Raw genomic sequence first — 7,199 nt, 5'->3', positions numbered from 1 at the left:
ACACACACAGAGATAAAAACACAAACACACACAGAGATAATAAAAGTATTACATTTAAAAATCTCTTTAATTTTTTTCCAGTAAAGTAAAATATTAAGAATTTCCATCCAGATTCTGTCTGATGAAAATATTTTTTGACTAATTCAAACACTGTTACTATGCACTTCCCATAGCTTTCTTCCATAAACTCCCACACACCCCATACTAACTTTTAATAATATAATTTTACATTCTTTATACAGCTATCAAAGTTAGTATGCTAAACTTTCCCAAAACTCATCCATCACATTAGTAGGGAAAATTGGAGTATGCCTTCCCATTCCCAAAGAAAATTAAAGCCATCTGCTAATTTTGCACCGTACCTCACCTAAATGTTTTGCAAAATCATGTAACTTGAGTAAACTCAAAAAAGGAGGCAAGCTGAGCCCAACCCTTCTTTAATCTTTGACTGAGGACCACGTGGTGGAGCCCACGCCATCAACAGAGGAATGCTTTCTGCACAGGGGGGCTTCTTCGAATAAAAATAAATAAATAGTCTGTCCCTGAATTTTGTTTCATTTCATAATGGTTAACAAATGAGCCGGGCTGCTTTGGTAGGTCAGAGGAAGACTGTCAAATCACCGTTTTATCTTTCTTTTGCCACAAATTTTCTACAGACCCCTAAGGGGTAAATTTCAGAATGCAGATAAACCAGATGTGCTCATAAAAATTGAATGCATACCTGCACTGCCTACCAAACCTCCCTGAGGTTCTCGCTGGCGTCACGGGCTGGTTCCCTGTGCTGCCTGCGGTGGACTCTCCAGGCAGCTTCCTCCCTGCCTCTGCATAGGCTGGCAGTCAGTCCCAGCTCCGAGAATGCTGGTAATGAGGCACTTGCAAATAAGCACACGTTGCATTATGTCAGCTTCAAACCAAATCATAACATGGAAACACACACTCATAAGTTGATAGAAATTATAGAGCATCAAGTGAGATACAGGGATCTTACCTCATCTATACATTCTTCTCTCCCTGTCTGTAAACATATGTTTGCGCATGCTGTGTATTGATAGATTAACATATACAATTACAACGTCTTGTTTGTGACACTGTGCTCAAGATTGTCTTCACATTTTGATTTCTGAGATTTTATGTCTGAACCATAAACACACTCCGTGGGCTGAAGCTTAGCATAGAGCGCAAGTGCAAAGGAATGAGTGTTTGTCTTTCTCCCAAACCCTGGAGATACTTCAATAGTGGAGACTGTACAGACAACCGTGGGTTATCAAAAGAAGCATTGGAGATACTTCAATAGTAGAGACTGTACAGACAACTGCGGGTTATCAAAAGAAGCATTGTTTTGACAGTTTCAGCACAAAGTTGGTCAGGTGGTCAGGAGACCCTTTCTGTGTCTCCATGGAGCACTGTACCAGAGAGAATGGGCATATACTGGCTAACAGATGATGAGTTAAAGGGAATGAGGATGACCTGACGTAAGACAAGTTCATTAATTACAATTCAGACAAGTTTTAAACTGCAGGAATAATTCAAAATTGCATGTGGCTTAAGTAACCCAAGATTTTTTGACATAGTGCTGGAGTGTAATTATTTAATATAACTAAGGTAATGATGAAAATAATGAAAGTATTCATCAAAATAAAGCATGTTAAATATTATTTTGGAAGGAATGAATTAGTTGCATTTATGAAAGATGTTAAAACTAGGTTGTGGTCAAAAGACTTCACTATCATGCAGTGAAATAACTCTTTTAAAAATTTATAACCTTCAACCGAAAGTATAATTTAGAAAGTAGAATGCATTGAATGACTTGGGTAGATTCCTGGTCATTGCTGAAATGTTTATTTTTCTCTTGGCTCTTTGGACACAGGTTATTTAATCGAGTTGTTTGTGTAAAACCTTCTTTCTTTTTTAGAAAACATTTTAAAAAATTAAATCTCCACATAATAATGGATTAATACAAGATACACATTTTAACCATACAATATTCATTTAATAACTCATGTGTACCTCTAGTCACTTTGCAATCGATGCCAGAGATTCTTTCTTTTCTTTCTAATTTTGCAAGTGTGAGAGTGTGGATTTTGTGGGCTGTGGGGTGTGTGTTGATTCTCAGTTAACTGTGAAGCATGTGGGCTGTGTTTCTCAGGAAGGGCACAGCCTTAGATGTTCAGACTCACAAGTGTGTCACCGAAATACTTTGAGGCCTGCACTCTGAAATTAAACAATTAGTCATGATACGCAGTGATTGGAATATATAACTGAGAATGTGCGTGAAGTTCTGTCAGAGCCTGGAGGCTAACATAGTACATCTTCCAGTGCTCCAAGCAGTAGGTTTTGGTGAATCCCTCCAACGTTGTCAGCCAGGTGCTCATCCTAAAGGTCGCTTTTCTTTTCTTCTAACCTGTAGGACTCAGACTCCGGAAGCTGTGCAGTCACATTGGCTCCTGCAGCCTCAGTATGTGTGAATTAGAGCTCCCACCCTTCACCACTTGAGCCCGGACTCACTGTACTGAGCATTTGATCTGCCTCTCTTCACTGTCTGGGAGCAAATGCTTTGTGTCATCATTCTTCAAGGATTGAATCTGAATGAGTCCCTTACCCTTTGAGAGAAAGCTGATGACTGTGTGTACCAAGAAAAGCAGTGTCTGTATTACTTGTAACTGCAGGAAAAATAATTTTGTTCTATAAAGTATATATGTGACAATCTACCATACACATTTACAACATACACATTCCTTTTTTCCTATATCAAGGTAGCACTTTATGAATACAAAGAACTTTAAAACTGGACTCTTCATGTCTAGAAAGTACCTGCAGGAAAATATTTTTTGGAATATTTATGCTTTGTGTATATAATAAGTAATTACTTTCCACACACAAAGATATTTTTAACAATGATAATATGCCCTAAAACTATGGAAAAATCAAGACTTCTTTTTTATTATACCTACACTATTATACCTTATGAAACAAGTTTCTAAAGCTAATTATTAGATGAGGAGATAATACTTTATGTCCATATCTTTCGGTTGATTAGAGCATGATGTTTGCAAGGATTGTTAGCCAGGAGTGCACTGCTTAATACAAAAGAATCCAGTAAGTATTGGGTTCTGATCTTGGAGACAGATGGTCTTCTGACCTGTTGACCCAGAAACACTGTTTATGTGCAGTGCTTCAGGGAGGTGAAAAAATCCTCCCTGTGCTAAAGTTTTCTACCAGTCACCACTAGCATGGAGGCACATATCTGCCTCTTGATAAGTAAGGCAGCATGCTAAGTAATTTCTGTGCTAATTTCTTGGGATAATAGGTGTTCTTGGACATCTACAAAGGCAGTATTTCAGGGGGCATCTCTGATGGTGTTCCTGGAAAAATACTGTTTAAGTCAGTAGACTAAATAAGAAGATCTACCCCCTTTCCATGTCAGTGAGCAGAAGCTAGCCTATTGATTGCTAAGAGAGCAAAATGGGCAAAGAAGGGAAATTTTTCTCTTTCTTCTTTAGGTGGGACATGGACTTTTTGCCCTCAGACACTGGAGTTTCTAGTTCCCAGATGTCTGGTCTCTAGGGACGACATAAGCTGTCATGCTGCCTTTTCAGCCTCATCTCTCTATCTGCTTATCTGTCTATCTATCTATCTATCTATCTATCTATCTATCTACTTATCTATTTATCATCTATCTACTTACTACCTATCTATCTATGTATGTATCTATCATTATTTATCTATGCACCTATCAATCATCCATCCATCATCCTCCATCACCATCTATCTATCAATCTATCCATCCATCTATCTATCTCTCTATCTATATCTATCTATGTATCTATGTATCTATCTGTCTATTTTCTATCATCTATCATCTTTCTGTCATCTATCTATCCATCTATCATCCATCTATATCTATCATTTATCTGTTTTTCTATCTATCTATCTATCTATCTATCTATCTATCTATCTATCTATCTATCTATCATCTGTAGAGAAGTTTTAATCCAGTAACATGACTGCTCTTATCACATCCAAAGATCTTCTAGATCTGTGTGATCTGGATGGAATACAGAGACATCCTGGATTACTGTATGACCTGGCTGGAATACAAACACACCCTTAAGTACACACCTGTAGTTCCAAACAAAGAAGGTAAAGTTAATTTGTAGAAGGAAGTACGCATGTTTGAAAAATGATGTCTAACTGAGAGGCAGAAAAAGTGACAAATTGGAAAAAGACATGGCAGAATAGGATATGCCCAACTCTTATGAGGAGAGAGGAAAAAGAGGCAACAGACGAGAGCAGCAAAAAGAGAGAGCAGGAGGCAGTTTTACTGGGACAGTTTTACAGAGACAGGTTGCAGAGAGAACAAGCCAGACACAGGTGAAGACAGAATGAGCCAGAGAATGAGAATGAGCCAGAAGATTAGAATAGATTACTAGGGTTAGTTTGAGGCCAATCAGAGCAATTCAGCCAGAACCTGAGAGAAGACAGTCTGAATCAGTCAGCTTGAAGAGGAGTTTGAGCCAGAGAAAGCTGAGTGGACCCAGCCAGCCAGAGTTCAGAAAGAGTTAGAAAGAGTGAGCTTATTTGGCAGTGAGTCTCAGAAGCTGAAAACATTCTAGGCCTAGGTTAGATTATATACAGGCTAGAATCTTCCAGGACTAGGCCTAGGTGAGAAGACAGAGGCAGTAAGCTCCCAAGACCACAATCACATCTGGCACATAAAAGTTAATTTTCAATCATCCATTTATCTGTATTTCTATGTCCATCTATTAGTCAAAAATTTGTTGTTTATTCTGTCAATAATCTATCCACATTTCATTTATCTCTTATTGACTGTTTCTCTGGAGAGACTGGCTGGCACAGTCACTGTGTAGATGAACAGTACACAGAAAACTGTTTTGATACTCAACGTGGCTGGATAAGTCTAGTGAACACATCATTGTGAATTCTTGCTCATGAATATTGTGAGATGCACCATGTAAGATCATGATGATAAAATCCCTTCTCCTCCCCGAGGGAAACACTTTTGGCATATATTCTATTACTTTTGTAAAGTCTTCAGGCCTACAGGCCACCACGAGTGTCTTGTAGGTTAACATGAGAGGCTTAGTGGGTGCCAAGACACAGCCACTCATGCCTACCTTTTTATATTAGACATCGACCCCCTTCCCTCTCCCTGCTGAGTCACTGCATAAGTTTCTCTTCTCTCTTCCTAGCTCGCAGTTATTGTGACTACTGCAACAGACCCAGGTTCTTAAAGTGTTAATATTTTTAAGTCACTGGATTTGTTGCATAAATTTTCATGTGTCACATATTTGTATGGATTTAAATGTATATGCTACTACGTATAATGTACTACATATAATTATGTATTTAAAAACTAAGTTTTGCTTATGCACGTTATGTTAAGAAAGCACCGGAGCTCACATCGTTGTCTGAATATTCATATGTGACCACACTGTCTCCTCTCCATCCTTCCTTCGCAAGAGTCTCCTGTCGCTAGCTAGTGAGTCTCTGTGCCATGTCCCACATCTTAAATTAACAAATGGAATTTTCTAAGACTAGTGGAAGGCTGATGTTCTTAGAGCATCTTTAGTCACACATAGAAGTGGCATAAGTGGCTGATAAGTGGCTTTTTATCTCTACAGGTAAGAAAAGTCAGAGAGCCTATCCTGCAAGAATAACAACAGAAGGCAACTGGAATTCAGTTCAGCATGTTCCACGACCCAGTGCACAGGGCAAAACAAGGTACCAAGGCCTTGTCAGCAGTACAACTCAAAGCAAACCGTGGAGACAGTGAAGAAGACCTGGCTTACATTTTGAGGGTGCCGCCTTCTGGGTGAGGCAAGTGTCTACCAGCCAGTATAGATCCATTCCAAGAACCTAGAGAAGAAGAGTGAAATTTTCCAAGGAACCTTCGATGCCATATAATAAATCAGGTTGTGTTTAAAAATCCCCAAGGAGTTTAAAAAAGTCTGGATGTGTTTTCTCAAATAACTATTTAAAGCATATTAGAGTTTTTTAATTGCACTGGGGACATTTCAAACCATATCAGGACAAAACAGTAGAGTATAGGCCCCAAATATGCTAATTAATAGCTAGCTAGACCCCTGAAATAAACCTGCAACACTCCATTAATCAGGCAGTAATTGAATTGGCACAGTGCTTTTGTGCAAACTACATGATAATTGAAAAACCAAACCTGGAAACAGAGAGGGTAGGGTTCTCCACAATGGCATTTAGCAGGGCATCTTATTTGCGCTTGGCAGTGGGCAGTTGGCCCTGTTGTCAAGAGGCTTTGCACAGAGAAAAAAAAAAAAAAAGAAAGAAAAGAAAACATCTACACACAGAGAAAAAGACAGCCACTTTCTGTGTCGAGTGTAACTTTATCTCCTGCTGGGATGGTCTTTTAGGTCTGTGATATCTAGTGGCCAGAAGGATAACCCCATGAAAACACAAGTAATGCCTGATCTGCCTTTCTCTGTTGCCTACAGACATCTGCCAATTAATGTGATTCTAAAATAATAGTGAGGAACAGGTGCTTCGCTTGCTAATTTCACCTCTGACTGTTTGAAAGCTAACTACCCAGGGGTTTCACTGGCAAACACAACTTTGCTTACCTGAAGCAAAAAGGAAAGAAAAAGAAACAATGAGGGCATTTTCCAGACACAGCCAATGCAGCAGCATCCTGTATTTCAGTTGCCTAAAGTTAAGTGCTAGGTAAAAAGAGACTGATGACTTCAAAATGAAAGGGAGAAAAATAGCATTTGAAAGCTTTTTTTTTTTCTTTTTGGATGCACACAAAATAGTAAACTTACTGCTTCACCAAAGAGGCAGTTGCAAGAAGAATTATGCCTGTCAGACAGTGATGACAGAGTAGAGGGGTAGACACCACAGCTGTGGATAAAGTAAGGATGCACGCTTGGTCCCCACAGACAACGATAGAGCCTGTCAGCTTCAAAAGTTCAAAGACCTTTTTGCCATTTGCCAGCTTCTCCCCACACAAGTAAAGGATAAGAAACATCTAAACAGGGAGAAAGTGTTTTGTCTCAAGGCTGTAAGGAGCCAAAGAGAAATCTCTCCAGAAATTTAGAGAACAGAAAAGAAATAACTGAAATACCTCATGTCTTGTTCATGACTTTCCTGCCCAGTTAGTGGTGAGAACAGTGAGAAATGGAGCCAGGTAAGTATGAGTGGCTTAGCTG

Source organism: Meriones unguiculatus, chromosome 16, assembly GCF_030254825.1.
Source record: "Meriones unguiculatus strain TT.TT164.6M chromosome 16, Bangor_MerUng_6.1, whole genome shotgun sequence".
NCBI classification, from domain to species: domain Eukaryota; kingdom Metazoa; phylum Chordata; class Mammalia; order Rodentia; family Muridae; genus Meriones; species Meriones unguiculatus.
This window is presented reverse-complemented; position numbering follows the sequence as displayed.